The following is a 19,336-nucleotide window of genomic DNA, read 5'->3' as shown; positions in this document are numbered from 1 at the left end:
TTTATTGTCGAAACGAAGGCTCATTTTACTGTGCGACTTTTCGATATGAATCTGTGATGAAATAAGTTTCTTTTGACTTGCGGATTAAAATCAATAAAGACATGATCCTGGCAGGTGAGCTGCAATTTTACCAATTGCAGAAAAGTTGACTAAAACAAAAAATTCAGGCTCAGACGAGATTCGAACCCAGGCCATCACATTTAAAGACAAATAGTGGAACAAAATTAACCTAATTTTCTGTTTTGTTTTTCTTGGACCTTAGCACTAAAAAAACAAAGAGTAGACGTGGACTTTTTTTGCCGCACATTTCCAATACGCATCAGTAGATTCCCATGGGAAACTTAGTTTTCCGATAAAATAGGCAAAATTATCTTCTTAAAGCCATAAAGCGAAACAGCTCATATCAAGCGCGAATAACTTACAGCGACTTACGGCGCTTTATTTAAGCAAATGAAGCAAGCGTGGTACATAGCTAAATATGCCTCGTTTTTTTAAAGCCGTGGAGCGGAACAGCCCATATAAAACGCAAATGACTTGAAAGATACCTCGTTCTTTAGACGCGGAATATTTCAAATATCGTTTTTCAAGCCTTAAAAAAAAGAATACGCTTAACACAAAAATATGAAGTACAGTATGCGATATGTATTCCTCGTTCTGAAAGCTCTGACGCAGAACAGCCCATAAACAGAAATATGAAATTGCACAATGTCAGCTACCAGAGATCACTCTCTCAAACTATGTCTGCATTTTCCTGTTAGTCAGTAAGATAGTTCTGAACTATTAAACAGCCCATTTCAAGCGCGAATGACTTGAAAGATGCCTCGTTCTTCAAGCGCAGAATACTTCAAATCTCGCTCTTTAAGCCTTAAAAAAAACACACTTAACACAGAAATATGAAGTACAGTATACAGGAAATATACCTCGTTCTGAAAGCCCTGACACAAAACAGCCCATAAACAGAAATATGAAATTGCACAATGTCAGTTACCAGAGATCACTCTCCCAAACTATGTCTGCATTTTCCTGCATTCATTTTATTTTACCGACAATCGATACGTCGAGTAGTTCGAGAATTGAAAAGTTTCCGCCGAGTTACTCTTCCGAGTCAGCTGAGTGAAAGGTATTGCATAAAAAATAATAATAATAGTAATAAATAAATAAATAAATAAATAAATAAATAAAAACGTTCATTTTCTTCATTGAACAGACTTTTTATTTCAGTGCATATCGGTTTTGCACGCTGGAGTAAATTAGTAAGTTAAATGGAAGGATAGACCTCAAAAATTTAGAATACTCATAAAAAGTATTGGAAAAATTTTTGTAAGGTAAGCCCTGAAAATGTTTGTCATTAGGGCCCGATGATTTCCAAGGGTAAAGATCAGAATTCAGATTCCGATGATTTTGAAAACGATCGATACACCAAAAAGTGTAAGCCAGCACCTTGAGTAAGATTTTATTTCAAAAGTTGTAGAATAACTAAAAAGTTGCGTGAACATTGTGAAAACGCTAAGGAAAGGAAAACCTGAGTTAATAAAATTGCCCTATGGATCTGTGATCTGCGTTCTCAGTTTTCGTTTACCCGCCAACATCGCTTGGTTATTTTGGAAAACTAATGAAGCTGAATGGTGGGAGATCAATGATGTATGGCAACTACGTGTATCCTTTAGAACTTTTGATAATGAAAAGCCGATTAGTGTGGCCATCTTGAGTGAGAACTTTCCATCTTATCCAATCTTGTCTCTAAACTTGCCCTTTTTTTCGGTTTGGTGACACTTACGCATTCATTTTAGTCGTAAGTGAAGTGATGTGCGTTTTCTCTGGGAGACCGATTTTTGAGCTTTTAGCGCAAAAACCATTGAATTAGGGTGTAAAATAATTTTATCCTTTAAAAAACAGCTTGGTTAATACACAGAGTTAGTAGTCCCCCCTTCTAACTCTGGTCTATACTTTTTTGGTAATTCTATATTGTAGTAGAAATTGACACTTTTTGCGTGCTTTACTAGCTCCATGAATAAATATTTAGTTTAAAATGTATGCAGTTAAAAGGCTGCACGCGCGCAACACGCAAACTGCGTGTCATTACACGCACCTGTAAGTATGAGTTTGAAAAACGTATAAATTACACAAATCACTTAACTAACTCAGTATACATATTAAACGTGTGTACTGAGACAATTGGATTCACAATTTTTCGTTGACGAGCACGAGCATACATAACTGCACTTTGATGGGTTTCTTGCGAATTAGAAATGCGAGTATCAAGACTCAAAAGATTAACTTGCACTGTTTCCGCTTTTGTTGGAACAGTTTCTTCCGATTGCCACGAGTTCACTCGAAGATTTGAATTTAATGATCATAAAATGGTATTTTTGAATTAAAAACAAACCAAAATTGTGGAGCACTCCCCTCGATCACAATCATCAAATCGCACAATATTGTGAGTCGCCGGGCTTCTCGTCTCATTGGTATGCACCACTTGCAGCTACTCGGCATATTTTTAATGTCAGATTAAGTACGTCAGACCACAATTCTCTAATTGTATCAAGGGTTTAAATATCTTTCGAAGTTTGCAATTTAAAAACTCTGCATAGTAGAGATTTCCAGGACAGAAAAACACGGCCCAGAAAATGGCAAGAGAAAGTTCAACCAAACAAGACGAAGAAGCGACAACGGAAGAAGTGCCAGGGTCGATTGCCATATATACAGAAAAAGAAATCCCGATGTGACACTTTCAGTGCTTTCGCTTGGACACTTCATTTCTTTTAGTTTTGCTGCCAAAGAGGTAAAAGGTGCAACTTATTTTCCTTCTCGAGCAAAGGATTTGGAAATTTGAAAAAAGATGTTAAAGAAAAACGGCTTGTAAATTCAGTGAAATATCACTATTACCTTTAAGATAGTGTGAGGCGTGTTTAAAAAGTTTGAAAACAAATGAAAAAACAAGCACAAGGTACAAATAAAGTTGTCGAAGATTCAAACGTGTACGAGTGACCTTGCTTCCTATTCGCTAACGCAATGACAGTTCTGACACTTGACTTTGAAATGGCTTTCTGGGGCGCGCGCTCAGGATGAAAACAAATAATATTATTCCTGTTTCCTTTTTTTCTTATTTCTATTCAATTATGCGATTCAAGGAAAATCCATATCCTGGCTCGTGAATTCGGCATTAAATTGCACTTAAAAACCGTTATGGCACTCATCGCTTCGCGATATCGTTTTTTGCGTGCAATTTAACGCCCTCGTCAGGCAGTAAATTTTCCTACAAAATTGATTTAAGGTAGCCTAAACGGTGAGCATTTCAATATTCACCTAGTTTTTTATAACCTTCTCCAACTCGTAGTCAAATAAGCGTTTTAGTTGCCCGTCGGACACATTAAAAGAAGTATTTTACGCTCAACCTCGATAATATTTTGCTACATTTTTATGATATGGGATTTGGGAGACAACCAGCCAGAGAAGCTACCACCTGGAGTCTACAATAGCAACATTGAGTTGGCTGAATTATAAAAAAATCAAAACATAAGGTCATATTTGATACTTAAAGAATGTATTCCTCTCTATTTGTGTTCAAACACCACTTGCACATAATTTTGTCAATTACCGAATGTGTGTGAAATTATACTCACACCGATTGCTGTCAGTCTTGAGGCTAATTAATTGCCGGAATAAGGTCAAGGTTGCCTTATTTCTTTGCTTAAGACGTAATTATTTATTAAATCAAAAATGGACCAGTTTCTCAAAAAACACTTATTTTCTAGGAGGCTGGATAATAACAAGATTAAGAAGTTGCATGGAGATTTATTTACTCCATTGGTGAAGCTACGGTCTCTGTAAGTCAGGAAGCTCACTTTTAAAACGATCCACTTTAACTTGAAAGGATATTAACTTTTGCTTTAGATTTTTCCACGCAAATGACTAAAGAAATGACTTACACTTCGCGCCCAACTCGCGCTTGCCTCCGTTCTACTGAAATCCCAAAAAATCACGCCGCTGATTTTGAAAGCGATCGATACACTAGAGAAAAGTTGTAGAAATTAACCACAGCGTTGCGTGAACATTGTGAAGACACTAAGGAAAGAAAAGCCCAGTTGATAAAATTGTCTCATGGAACGGTGATCTTAGTTTTCGTTTTACCCGCCGAAGTCGCCAGGTTATTTTGGAAAACTAATGAAGCTGAATAGTGAAAGATCCGAGATGTCTTTATTGTACTGTATAGCAACTTTACGTATCCTTTTGAACTTTTCATATGGAAAAGCCGATTAGCCTAGCCATCTTGAGTTAGACCTTGGCATCTTATTCTATCTTGTCTCTAAATTTGTCCCTTTTTTGGTTTGTTTCACACTTATGCATTCGTTTCAGTCGTTAGTGATGTGATGTGCGTTTTCCCTGGGGAGACCAATTTTTGAGCTTTTAGCTCAAAAACCGTTGAATTGCGGTGTAAAATAATTTCATCCCTTGAAAAAAAGAAAACAGAAAAAAAAAAAGGAGAGCTTGGTTTAAACAGAGTTAGCAGTGCCCTCTTCTAACTGTGGTTTATACTTTCCTTGTAATTTAATATTCAAGTAGAACGCGATCGCAAATTGACATGTTTAGCGTGCTTCACTGGCTCCATGACTTAATAATTGGTTTAAAATGTGTGCAGTTAAAAGGCTGCACGCGCGAAGGAAGAAAACTGCGTGTGAGTACACGCACTTGCAAGTATGAGTGTGAGATGCGTGTAACTTACACAAACCATTCAACTACGACTAATGTGTGTACTGAGACAATCGGATTCACAACTATTCGTAAGATTGTTGACGAGCATGAGCTAGTAAATGCACTTTGTTGGGTTTTTTATGAATAAGAAATGCGAGTGTCGGGACTTCGAAGAGTAACTTGCACTTCTTCCGCTTTCCTTGAAGGTTTCTCCCAATTGCATGAGTTGACTTGAAATCTGAATATGCTGATTATGGAATGAAGTTTTTAAAGAAAAAAAAATTGTGAAGCGCTTCCCCAATCACAATAATTAATGCTTCGATGAAAGTTTTGATGTGCTTTTTAAAATTCGTTGCCAGGCGCGTTACCAAATTTTTCTTGATGTCTGTTCTCTAAATCTCAAATTCAGAACGGTCAAAATTAATTTGTTTGCGTGTGTGCTGCGGGCTAAATGCTTACCTAAAATGTCGTTTTTGCTTCTTATTGGGATTTGGGTCGCATTAGTTACCTTAGCCTACTGTAACTATTCGATCACGTATGTTATCCTGCTTAATCTTTGACCAAATTTTCATAGACATCCACAGATCGTTAAGGATAAACGATATTAAGAAGCTGATAATTTTGTTTGCTGAATTATTCAATCTGCAAACCTATTAGCTTTACTTTAACTGTTCCAGGATTTTACTAAAACACATGTTCCTACATGAATAATGAATGTTACACAGCTTCTAGAACTCTAAGCTATTGGCATAGCAGGTGGCGTAATACACAAAACGATCGCAATGCTACATCATTTAACAACTCAAGTTCGAGATAAAGACAAATGTAATTGGAAACATAGTGTTCTTAACAATATCAAGTAATCGCCAAATAGAGACACTTGCATTTTAAAGAGCATTAAAGAAACGTCTAAACAACCCAAAGTGGATAATGATGGACGGAAAAAATCATAATATGATCCCCTCGCCTCTGTAGAGAGAAAAACAACAACAATAAGGACAAAAAGGACAAAAAGAGCAAAAAAACATTAAATATTCATTTAAATGATCCTTGTATTCTTCTTATTGGGATTTGAATTCTATCCAGTTCTTTAACCTGCTTTTAACCTTCTTTAATCACGTTTTATTTATATGCCTAATCTATGTAGTAGCTTGTCTGGCAACCAAATCGAAAATCTACCGCCTGGAGTCTTCACTAACAACACCGAGTTGACTTACCTGTAAGTAAAACATTTGAAGGTTCATATTTGATACTATCGATGCTATGAATTACTATAATAATTGTGTCTTACGCAACACTTATTGTTATATTTTGTAAGCAGCTAATGTTGATTCCATCCAACCCATAATACGACACGAGTTAAACTGTGGAGATCTAAATTCGATTTATTCAGAAAATATTTTGCCCAGTCTCCAAATAAAATTGTCGTCAAGCAAATTGGCTTCTTTTTTACATCCTTTTTTATTTCATAACAATTTTTCCTAAGAACGAATAGTATTTTCATTGGAGTCATTGGCAACCATGGACAACAGCATGACGCATAGCAATTTAATACAGTAAACTCATTCAATTAAGATAAGTTACTGACTTTTTTAATAAAAACGGAGAAAAACAGTGACACACAACTAACACGCATAACAAAATGATTACAACGGGCTCTACTGATGTGTCTTTAGCTTCAATAGTGCACTTTTCGGTGCCCAAATGTACCATTTCTAAACTAAATAACCGAACAAACACGCTGGTGAAACAACAAGTAGAGATTAAAAAAGCCGTTGATAGTGGCGGCGAGGGATGTCGGCCTTGACCAGCAAGGACTACACCGTACAGTTTTACTTCCTGCTACTTAATGATCACTAGACAATGTCAAGAATATACTGGGCAATGAAATTTGTAATTCTACTTTCTTCTGCTGTATTGATGGTAAAATAGTATTCTTATAGATAGAAATTAAACCAGTCATCTTCGAATGTTGGCGCTCCTCTTACAAAAAGTGCTCACTGTTTCTCTGTGCGAACCTTTCCTGTGTGCCTACTGTTCCTCTATGAACACTATTCCTCGGAGCCCACGGTTTCTCTGAACCTAATTTTCCTCCGTGCCTACTGCATCATTTTCTTAATTTTTTTTTTTAATTGAATACCGCAGATACTAATTTTGCTTATGAAGGGATACCAATCCTGCAGTGAAAAAAAAAAAAAAACCTAGAAATCTAGGTCGTTTAATATAGCTCTAAGGCTCGTTTGTTAGGCTTCTTTCCACCGTCCCGACTACTTTTAAAAAATAATAATAAATAAATAAATAACAACAACAAGCCTGGATGGATTAATTACATATTGTTGCCGTTCTGCTGTACCCACTGTTCTTCTGTTCTTCTATTCCTACTCTTGTGCCTACTGTTCCTCTGTGCCTCTGTGCCCACTGTTCCTCTGTGCCCACTGTTCCTCTGTGCCCACTGTTCCTCTGTGCCCACTGTTCCTCTGTTCCTCTGTGCCCACTGTTCCTCTGTTCCTCTGTGCCCACTGGTCCTCTGTGCCTACTGTTCCTCTGTGCCTCTGTGCCTACTGTTCCTCTGTGCCCACTGTTCCTCTGTGCCCACTGTTCCTCTGTGCCCACTGTTCCTCTGTGCCCACTGTTCCTCTGTGCCCACTGTTCCTCTGTTCCTACTGTTCCTCTGTTCCTCTGTTCCTCTGTGCCCACTGTTCCTCAGTGCCCACTGTTCCTCTGTGCCTCTGTGCCCACTGTTCCTCTGTGCCCACTGTTCCTCTGTGCCCACTGTTCCTCTGTTCCTCTGTGCCCACTGTTCCTCTGTTCCTCTGTGCCCACTGGTCCTCTGTGCCTACTGTTCCTCTGTGCCTCTGTGCCTACTGTTCCTCTGTTCCTCTGTGCCCACTGTTCCTCTGTGCCCACTGTTCCTCTGTGCCTACTGTTCCTCTGTGCCCCTGTGCTAACTGTTACTCTGATGACGTCAGTCAGGTCGTCGTACACGAGCCATGAGCCACTTTTTGCCATACATTTCCAATACACACCCATAGGAAATGTATTTTTTCCGATGGAATAGGCAAAATTCTATTCGTAACACTTTCCAACGGATGTAAAATACGTTTGACGCGAAAGAGTACCGGAAGTCAGATGAAACTCAAAGAGGGCACAAATGTTGTCCGATGGTATCCGCCGATACCCATTTTTCGAATGGAATCCGATGGGGTCCATGGGAACCCAACAGAGTCCATCTATGTACATCGGAATCACTAGTCTTGTGGTAAACTTAACCTCAGACAAGTGTAGTATAAACGAAATATGCCTCGTTCTTAAAGCCATGAAGCGAAACAGCTCGTTTCAAGCGCGAATGACTTGAATATATATCTTGTTTTTCAACCTTAAAGCAAAACAGCGCTTTACCCTTACAAATGCGGTATCCATGAAATATGGCCCGTTCTTTAAGCCATGAAGCTAAAGAGCTCATTTTAAGCGCGGACAATGGAAAATAACCTCGCTTTTTTGCTTAAAAACAGTCAAATGCAGTGCACGTAGGAAATGCCTCGTTTTTTATGCTATAAAGCGGAACAGCGAATGACTCACAGCGACTTACGGCTCTTTACGTAGGCGAATGCAGCAAGCGTGGTATATGGCGAAATATGCCTCTTTTTTAAGGCCATGGAGCGGAACAGCCCATAGCAAACACGAATGACTTGAAAGATACCTCGTTTTCAAGCTCGGATAACTTCAAATCTCATTCTTTAAGCCTTAAAGCAAAAATACGCTTTAAACAGAAATATGAAGCACAGTATACGGAAAATATGCCTCGTTCTTAAAGCCCTGAAGCAAAACAGCCCATTTTAAGCCTGGATGACTTGATTTATATTGTGTTCTTCCAGCCATTTAGACAAAAAGGCGCTTAACGCAGAAGAATCGGATGCAGCTTTCGTAAAATATGCCTCGCTTTTAAAACCATGAAGCAAAACGACTCATTTCAAGGGCGGATCACGTGAAGCATATTGTGTTCTTCACGATCGCAAATTGACACGTTTAGGGTGTTCTACTAGCTCCAGAACTAAACATTCAGTTGAAAATGCATGTAGTTGGGAATTGCGTGTCCTACACGCACTTGCAAGTCTGATCGTGAAATGCGTGTAAATTAAACGATTAGTGTAGCCATCTTGAGTGAGAACTTTGCATATCTTTCTATCTTGTCTCTAAATTTGCCATTTTTGGTTTTTTTCACTCTCATGCGTTCGTTTTGGTCGTTAGTGATCTGATGTGCGTTTTCTCTGGGGAGACCGATATTTGAGCTTTTAGCGCAAAAAAACATTGCGGTGTAAAATAATTTCATCCTTTAAAAATTGACACATTTAGCGTGCTTAACTAGCTCCATGACTTAATAATTAGTTAAACTTGCATTCCGGTAAAAGGCTGCACGCGTGCAACGAAAACTGCGTGTCACTACACGCATTTGCAAGTGTGAGTGTGAAATGCGTGTATATTACACGAAATCAGTCAACTACAACTTATTAAACGTGTTTACTGAAACGATTGAATTCACATTTATTCATAAATATTTAAAGAGCATCAGCTAGTTACTGGACTTTGTTTCATTTCTTATTTATCAAAACTGCGGTTGCCAAGTCTTGGAAGATTTATTTTCACTGCGTCCTCTTTTCTTCAATGGTTTCTTCCGATTGCAACGAGTTCACTTGAAGTTTTGAATTGAACGATTATGGAAAGGAGTTTTTGAATTAAAAACAAACCAAAATTGTGGAGCGCTCTCCCGATGACAACCATTAAACAAATCGCACAATCTTGTGGGTCAGCGGCTTCCCTTTTCATTGGTATACACCACTTGCAGTTACTCAGCACATTTTCAATGTCCAGTACTCGAGATTAAGTGCGCCAGACCACAATGGATGGGTTGCCAATAATCGAATCCCTGTGTTTGCGCAAAGATTTCTGGGATGGCCACGGGGCAAACATTGTAACTCACTGTTTCATCAGCGGGCAATGTTTATACGAAAAAAAGCGTAAGTTTTTGTTTAAACAACCATGAAATACCCCACCCATGATACGAAACGAGGTTAAATTTGGGGATCCAAATTCTATTTATTCAGCCCATATTTTTACCCAGTCCAAGGTAATAATGTCACTAATCACATCTCTAAAGTTATCAATCCCGTTACTTCAAAAATTTTCCAGAAATACAAGATTTATAAATAATTAAATAATTTATTTACTTATATAGCGCCCTTTAATATTTGTGGGATGATCAAAGGCGCTTTACAATCCAAGAAAACTAATATTAGAATAGATAATTACAATAAAAATGCTCTTTACAATAGATAATTACGATAATAATACTAAAATAAAATAATGATAGTAAATGAATACATAATGAAAGAATGAATGAATAAAAGTAAATAAATAAGATACAAAATACCGATAAGATTGTAATGCGAATTTAAAACGCTTGCTTAAAAAGATAGGTCTTAAGAGATTTCTTAAATAGCGCTAGCGAATCAATCGTGCGGATGTACGCAGGCAAGCTGTTCCACAGCGCAGGCGCAGAGGCATGAAACGAGCGGGCACCTAAAGTTGTGCGCATAACCCCTTTTAGGCGTTCTAAAAATATTGTATCATTATTGCGTAATGAATACCTAGACGATGATCGGATACAGATCAGATTACTTAAATAGCTAGGAGCCATGCCATGAATCGCCTTAAAAGTAATCATCAAGATCTTAAATTGAATACGATAATTTACTGGCAGCCAATGAAGGTTGTAAAGTACCGGTTTAATATGATCGAATTTCATCGGGTCCGTTATAAGCCTGGCTGCCATATTCTGTATGCGTTGTAATTTCGATAGTTGGTACTTGGGTAACCCATATAATATACTATTGCAATAGTATATTATAATAAATAGAGTTTCATTAAGTTAGTTCGAAGTGAAGAGCACTGTGATATATCAATAGGAACGTCCGTGAGCGTGCGAAATACTGGCCTATAATAACCAGAGGTGACAGTCGGCCGCATTGTAATCAGCGATGGAATTCCAAACCTTGCTCCCGTCCATTATTTGATGTGCTTACTGTTCGAGTCGAACTTGAAATATGCAAATTTCCGGCATGAACCAGATTTTGACCGCCAGAGCAGATAACAAATAAATCGTTTGTAGGACCTGGGTTCCAAGAAATATCCATCCAGACAGTAATATCCAGCGGGGGGTCACGTCCAGCAATAACTAAACAGGTAGAACCGTGTTTCGACCATCTAGCTAAGGAGAATTTGGTGCAGCAAAAACCAACAGATCTAGCACGCACACCAATGCGAACTGAAGATGGCAAGATATTCGTGAAAAAAACGCCAAGACCAAAGCAACCAACTCCATGTTAATACCAAGGCGAGACTGAAGAAGAAGTTGTAGTTCCATTAAATTTAGAGAGTGCCAAGACGCAATAAAACGCAACCAAAACGAGAGCCCTTAGCGACGTGTGCATACTCCACAATTTTCTTTAAATCACGTTTCTCAATTTTATTAAAGATCAGATCTCTACTGTTTCTCTTCCAATCTTAGAGGAACACAATTTACTTACATAGACGAAAAAACAAAATTCCAGTTACCGAATTGTTGCTGAAACCTTCAATTCTATTGTGGAATCGTTACGGCTAACACGCACTTGCGAAGAGAGAATCATGCCCTTTACTCATGTTTCCGTCGCTTCCGACACAGGTTAACCGGACCACTTTTCGAAATGTTTCCGCCAGTAGTCAGTTGAAAGTAACATGTGTTTCCGGTGACGTAATTTCTTGATGATATCAGCTGAAACAACGGAAACTTCTCCGAAACCACTTTGTTGCACGTTTCCATTGCGCATCTGCACTCATATAATATATATTAACTTCGAATGAGCTTTGGAAAATTTTATTTAATATAAGAATACATTACTCTGTTGTCTCTTGCCTGGGAAAGTTTTTCTACCGCCCATTTTTTTCTCAGGTTATATAATCATGTACTGTTCCCGACCAAAGCAGAACAAAATATAGTAAAGAGTAACTTGCAACTTGACAGTTTTTCCTAATTCGACGAGTTCACTTGAAATTTGAATTTAACGATTATCCATTTGAGTTTTTTGATCAAAACAAAAAAAAAATGTGGAAAAAAAATTGGTCTGCTTCTATTATTCTTTGCCCAGCGCGTGACCAAATGTTTCTTGATGTTTGTTTAATAAATCTCAAATGCAGAGCGCACGAAAAAAATTTCCTTGCGTGTGTGCTACACATCGCCATGTTTGATGCTTTAAGAATGAGAGGTTTCGTGAAGATACCTTCGAGTGGCGATTGGTCCTTTTGTATTGATATCTGAATTTCATTAAAGAAAACTGTTCCAATTCTTAAAATCCAAATATTTAGCAACACTTTCGTTTTCGGTGACTGCGGAGCACTGCTTAGTTGCCTGTAGGATGCTAAAGTCAAACACCACAGACTGATCATTTTGCAAGAACCCTCCACCAACGCCAACACTAGACACATCCACTTGAGGTATTATAGGGAACTAAGGACTGAAATGACACAAAACAGGGCCCTGAGCGATGAGCTTCTTAGACTCAATAAAAGCTTTGTGAGTCAGTCCACTTGAAATTGCAGCAGAAAATTGTGAGGATTCTCATCATGATCTTTCTCGGCCTCCTCCTGTGGTATTCCATATCCATATTTAAGGACACGATAAGCAATGTTTCATTCCTGCTTCCTGCTGTCTCCTTTTGTCCCTCGTTTCGCTGGAGACTCGTTAGGGCAGACGTAGCCACCAGAAACTGCCAAAAGGAGTATGAGAGATTGTGGCTAAGCTTCAATAGTGATCTAAAGTATGTTGGTGAAACCAGATATCGCATCAGCTACCACAAAATAATTTGCACCATTCATTTGTGGCAAAATGTCCTCAAAATGGGGAATTTACCCTTTCGGCGTTCGATTTCACGTGTAATGTCACGTGGCTTCTGTTGTAAACAAACCGAAAAAGTTCGGACATTGGGTCAACTATACACGACCCGTGTAAGGACTTCAACATTTTGTTGTAGATAATTTCCACTGTCGTGAAGCTTTTCGATATTTAAAATTGACTTATTTGTTGTGTAATATGTTTGATTATTTATCAAGCAAGTTTTCATTTCGCTACCGCCAAAGTATATGCGAAGAATCGTAAGCAAGAAGCGTAAACAAAATTGGAACCGATTTCAACGCTATGAATGTGGCAGAACTTTAAAAATATTTCGAGGATTCGGTGGATTTCAGCGAGCAGATAGTTGAAAACTTCGATCGTGGAAATCGCCTCCGCAGTTGAAAAATTGGTTCTGCCAATGGATTCAAATTTCGAAAAAGACGACACCACCTCCTCAAACCATTCAGTAAATCAGGAGATACAAATTCCCAAATCATCTTTCGTGAAGACTGTCAACAATTTTAACGCGTCGCTGCCGTTTAGATTGTACGACATTTTTAATCATTTGAGTACCACTCCACCGATTCAGCAGGGACTCGCCGCTTATATATCATTTTAAGATAAATGCCTATTCATCGATGGTTATGTGGAATCTTTGCCAACTACTCAGTTCAAACAAGAGGGTGTTCATGTATATGTAGCTAAAGAGCAGCCTTTAAAGAAAGTCAAAACGGACGAGGTAAAGGAATACTAGGATCTCTGTTTTATTTTTGCTTGCTCTTGTGCACATAGCTGTCTTTCGTGTACACGACCGACGCACTTCGATGTCATGACCCTTTCCACTTTTACCTTCTCAGCTTTTGTCTAACTGCTTCAGGAAAATGGAAAAACTTGAACGAGTCGCCGATTAGACAAGATTGCGATATTGGTTTTCGTTTTTGCAAGCATCATAAGTGCCTTTTTTTTTTCGCAACCATTCTGTTAGTATACCTGGGGAACTGAAATCGACTTTATTCATCGCGTATTAATCGGTTTTAATTTAGGAAATCAAGGCTTTCTCACATCTCAAAGCGGTTCGAGAGTACTAATTTTCATTACGCATACCTCTTACTAATCGAGTTCGAGTTTTTTCCGCTCGGGTTTATGGCACAAGCGCGAAGTGCGCAGGAAAAGCAAGGTTCTTTAACTTGCAGTACGGACCGAGAAAAATGAAGTTAGTAATATATTTATTATATGTCTTGATTCAAATAGAAGGGAAAATGATTTCAGTGTAAGCGGAACGGCCAGTGATGATTAACGAGGGTCAAATCCTAAGTACGAGAACATTTTATTGGCTTCCAATAAAAACTGGACTTTGAGGTCAAAAGTTCAAAATATTCTTTTATTACCCATAGTTTAGAATTAATGCAAAATTACACAAAAGCAACAGTTTAAGTATACCAAGGTTTCTGAGATAAAACGTTCTGTAAGTAACACTCTTATCGAGAGTTTTTTTTAATTACTTAAATCTGCAAAGCACAGCGCGTTTCTGTGTAAAGTGCAAACTAACGGCTAACTTTGTTCAATGTCAGTGTCAACGTCAAACGAATGAATGAATTTTATCAATTCGATCGAAAACAGCACAAGCATCTTTTTAACGATTAGTATCCGATTTTTGGTGATTTATGGCGTTTTCATAGAAGTTGCAGGGTGGATTACTCGGTGCAGACTCAACAAAAAGATTAAAGACGGGTTGACATTGAGTCGATGCTTGTTGACGCGATAAAAGAAAGACGTGGACTCGCTTGAGAGCTGAAACTACTTTTTAGAGCTTTAAGAGGAAGAAAAACGGGACGATTTAGAGGAAGATAACTCGAATATGCAATTTGAAAGCTTAAAATGCTGTCATTTTGCTTGTCGACACCTTTAAAGAACTTGCTCAGGAGCTTATCGAGAGCAGCAGCAGGTATGCTTATTACATTAGAATTTTCATCAACCTGCTGTTCGCAAAACCTTGCAAAATATTTGCACTCGTATTTTGTCTTTCCAAAGTATTCGACGACCTTTCGGCTGCAATGAAATAATCTGGTTTACGACCCGAGTTATGTTCGTCGTAGATAGTCGTATTTCTCTACTTACCGCTTGTCCTACTCAAAAAAATCAAAGAATCCGACTCGAAAGATTGGGATATCTGCTTCTTAGTTTTGATCTTTTTCCTCGTTGGCGTACTTTTCCTTAAGTATTTTCCTTAAATTTTTCTTGAAGAGATATTTTGATGATCAAAACAAACTTTTGAATTTAGCAGGCCATGCAGTGAAATACGGCGCGCTAAATGGACTAATCATAGCGCACGTTCTACCCAAGAGATGTAACGAAGGGTTTTATTTCATAATCTACGGGCTTAATGCCCTGAAAACACCTGATCAGATACATCACTGTACGCACGCACAACTAGTTTGATTATTCCATGCCAAAGCACTTTCTGCTACTGACTGAGAAGCAACGTGTCAACCGGACTGATCGAGGATGAATCACCACGCCCTCACCCTACTAACGGCTCTAGTCGGGCTGTCAGCGACTAATTCTATACATTTTCAGAACATTTGACTTTTCATACATACCAGCTGTACGTTTTTCTTGATGTTCATTTGTTGAGTAAGGAATTTCAGGTATGTCATGTTCAAATGACAAGGGCGACGAGCGAATATATACGTACTTTTTATATAATAAAAATTGTCACCGGTCGATCCATTGAAGAAAAGAAGAAGAATAAAATTAATTGATTGAAGCTGTAAAGAAAATATAGTTCTTGTATATGTGTGATTTTACATAGTGGAGCATAGATTTCACAAACGGACGGTATAAAAGTCTGGTAGGGGTTATATAAAACCGCACAATCATAACATATTTACCTGTCCTGTAATGAAAAAGGAAGATCATGAATAACGAGTGCTAAAAGAGTCCGATATATAGAGGAAACAAGAGAAAAAAGTGTTTCTGGAACAAAATCTAGATTCGTAGATACTAGTCCTCTCTAGATCTGAATTCGTCAGCAGAAATAAGACAAAAATCTGTTTCCGAAAAGTAACCCAGTATTTCCGTCGACGTTCTGTCTGATTACGTTTACGGAAACAAGAGAAAAACGTATTTCCGGAACGTGACCTCGTATTTCCGTGAACATTTAGGTATGATTATGTCGACGGAAATATAAAAAATTAATGTTTCCGCCACGTTACCATGTGTTTCCGCACATGTTAACATGAAGTTACACTTGCGGATACATTTGTTTGTTTTCCTTCAACTGAAACCTGACGGAAAAATGTAAAAAAGTGGTACAGTTCCGCTGTCACCACAGCAACGGAAACACGAGTAAAAGTCAGCAAACCGACAGCGGAAACGCGTGTTGAGCATCGTGTTTCCGCAACGTTTTCACATATTTCTTCTACGTTTCCGTTTAAGGATTCTTGATATTTCTTCCTGTGTACATTATTGGCATCTACTTTAGCGATAGCGAAATATCAACTTGCTTGATAAATAATAAAACATATAATACGAAAGAAATCAATTTCGAGGAAAGAAAAGCTTCACCACAGCTAAGAGTTGTCATAGGCGAATAAGGTTGCTTTGCTGTGGGTGAGATAGTTTTTTTCGTCTGCCCTGGAGGGATCAACGATTGAGCAATTCTATCTGGTGGTGTGTTGCATGTGGAGGTAGTGTCTAACTGCACCATGATTGATTTGTTTAGGTCCTTGGTCACACCCAGTTCCGAGGGGCTGGACAATTAACGTCCTAGGGCCTCGCCTATTGGGTGTTGTGAAGTGCTGTAGACAGTTTGGGCATATATTTCTGGTTTGATATCAACCTTAAAGAGATCAGTTTCATACTCCTCCCCTGGACTTTTTTCGGGTTCTTCTTACCAGCGATGGAGGAACGGAAAGCTGCCAAAGCTTTGTCTTTTGCCTACCACTTTAGCCAAACAGGCACAATCCGCTTCTTCTACTGTTTCTTCGGCAGGAGGCTCACTGTCTTACCATCCATTGAGCTCGCACCAATCTTTGAACATATGAATGAACTTTTCACAATTTCTTCGTGGATCTTCCTTGGACGAAAACTGCGGGAGTTGACCGCAACCCCCTGTCCTGAAATTTTAAAAAAATTTTGTTTTGAAGGCCAATTTTACCTTTACCTTCAAACCACTGTTTTGCAATTTACCAGAAATCTGATTTCAATCGTTCAAAATCCCATTTAAATTCATTTACCTTTCATGAAGTTTTTCTCCTTACACAAGACCACATTTTTTGTAGCGACTCATACAGGGGATCAGTTAAATTTTATCGCGACACAACCCAAATCTTCTGACTCCTCGCCTCCGCCCATTCAGGCGATAAATAATGACTGGTAACTAAAGTCATTGGTTTTGTACTTTGCACCTTGACACGTTCAGGACGTGGAAGGAAATGACAAGGACGCATCCAAACCAGTCGCTAGACACTTTAATCTCCCTTATTATTCATTACAACATATGTCAGTTTGTGGCCTTTCCTTACATCTTGGCAGTTCGGAAAGCCGCAAAACACCAGAACAAAAATTTATCTTCCAAATCGGCACTCTTAATCCCCACGGTATCAACGAGCGCTTTTCATTCAACTAATTTATTCTTGTTTTCTTGTCACCATATTCCCACCAATAGCGTAGCTCCTCTTTTTGCATATAAACCCACACACAACCCAAAATTCCACCAATCGCTCTGACGAAAGGCTTACGCTCGAAACGTCAGCTTTTTTACTCTTTACGGTGGCCAATTGACGTTTTCAACTCAGTTGTTAACACTAAATTACCTGCTATACTCTACCACAGACGCAGCACCACAGTTTCTTAAGAAACTTACCCGATTTACTAAATCTTGGTTTCAAATTTCAATTACCCTCAAGTCCATGCATTGCAGCGGAGCCAGTTTACAGCTCATAATGGTAGGATCCAAATCCTATGTCCCAACTGGTATATTTGCCAAGGCTCTGTTTCATATTTTTAATAGAAATTCCATCTCCATTGTTATCAGTGGGGATGGGATTTCTATTAAAAACTTTGTCAATCCCACAAGTTTCAAAAAAGGTTCAAAGAGACGCAATTTACCGAAAGATGGAGATTAAAACTCAGCCAATCGAAAAGAAATTTGAAGTTAACAAGTATAGCAAAATCACTCAATTCCAACCTCCTCCTTCCCCCCTCCCCCCCCTCCCCTCCCACTTTGAGAACATATTGTTAGTTCGTAATATTGAGATCAAAATCAAACAAATGTTATCGTTTGTTTCCCAAAACTCGGTTCCAAATTTTAATTGCCCACTGGTCCATGCGATCGGCTGCATTGAAAATCAAATAAAGCTATGATACATGCAGATGAGCTAAAATTTTAGCAGTTATCGAAAATGCATCTTAAAAAAAAAACATTCTTCGAGCCTCTGAACTTTGCCTCGCTCCCAAATTCGCTACATTTTTGTTCATTAAGGGGCTTTTCAACATATATTAAATGATATTTTGACCCACTTCCAGTTTAGTTCAACTAACTCAAATTTAAATAGAAAATGTTTAAAAGGACACATTAACCTAGGCTCACCTGGGAATCATGTTTGTCCATTAAGGTGAGATCTTATATTCAATTATGTGTTTGTTTGTTAGGTACTTATATGGAAACCAAATCAAGGAGCTACCACCTAGAGTCTTTAATAACAACTCCGAGTTGACTGGGCTGTAAGTAACACATTCGATTCATAATTTAATGTTTAACGGAACGTATCGGATAAGACCTTGAAACCTCGTTATTTACAATGCACTCTTGTTAACTCCGATGATAAGCTCGTCCTTTGATTTCTTGCTCCAGTTAGAGTTAGAAAATTTCTACTTTTATCAATGAAAGATGAGCATAAGCGTATTCAAACTCTTCTACAGCCACAATATGCGAGTAAAAGAGAATGACATGGGTTTCAGAGTGTGTGAGTGAAGCAGCGGCGAGAATCAATTTTCACCATTACTAAGATTTCTTAAGTGGACATCCGTGCAAAAATCAAACAAAAATGATTTTTTTATGGCAAGGGTCAAGAATTCAAATTGTCTCAATTTTTGCACACAAGTAGACCCTATTAAGACAAGAAAGGCTGTGTATTTTTTTTCCTCAAAATTGTTTTTATTTTCGAGAAAAACGAACTTTTCGCTTTCACCCTCTGGAATCGATGAATCGGGTCATGACAGGTCGAAAATTGAACACTTTCGCTCGCTTATTACGTCTAGGGAAATCTAACCAACGTGAGCTTTTTCATAGACTCTTTGTATTCTGTAAAATGTAAGTTGTGTAGGAATTAGTTGTTTAGAAGCTTTTAGCCATGCAAAAAAACAATGTGCTCCCTTCCCTTACAAAAAAATGTCGGTGAAGAAAACCTCTTTTTTCACCATGTGCCATTATTCAGAATTCCACAAAATTACGTATGTAAATTGCCGAAGGAATGATCTTCAAGATGAAGTAAAGTTTTCTTTGGGCAAATGTTTTCTCGCGACGTAGGAAACTCTTCAAAGTAGCACACGGAAGACACAAAATCACGTCATATGTTGATTGCGTGACCAAAGAGTTAAGGAGCATTCCTGCATTTGAAATGACTCAAAATCGTACAGGAGAACGTTTTCAGAAACAAATAACAAATTTAAACCCAGTTTTGTTAAATCAATTTGTCGATTATCATTTGAAGT

At 38.3% G+C, this 19,336-nt stretch overlaps 1 pseudogene; it reads left to right on the top strand.

Annotated features, from left to right (window-relative positions):
• Positions 1 to 101: 101 nt before the first annotated feature.
• Positions 102 to 13,487, top strand: LOC149050918 (uncharacterized; annotated as a pseudogene).
• The last annotated feature ends 5,849 nt before the right edge of the window (positions 13,488 to 19,336 follow it).

This window comes from Pocillopora damicornis, chromosome 2 (assembly GCF_964200805.1).
Source record: "Pocillopora damicornis chromosome 2, jaPocDami1.2, whole genome shotgun sequence".
Taxonomy (NCBI): Eukaryota; Metazoa; Cnidaria; class Anthozoa; order Scleractinia; family Pocilloporidae; genus Pocillopora; species Pocillopora damicornis.
Note: the sequence above shows the minus strand (reverse complement) of the source record. Positions and strands in the feature narration are given on the sequence as shown.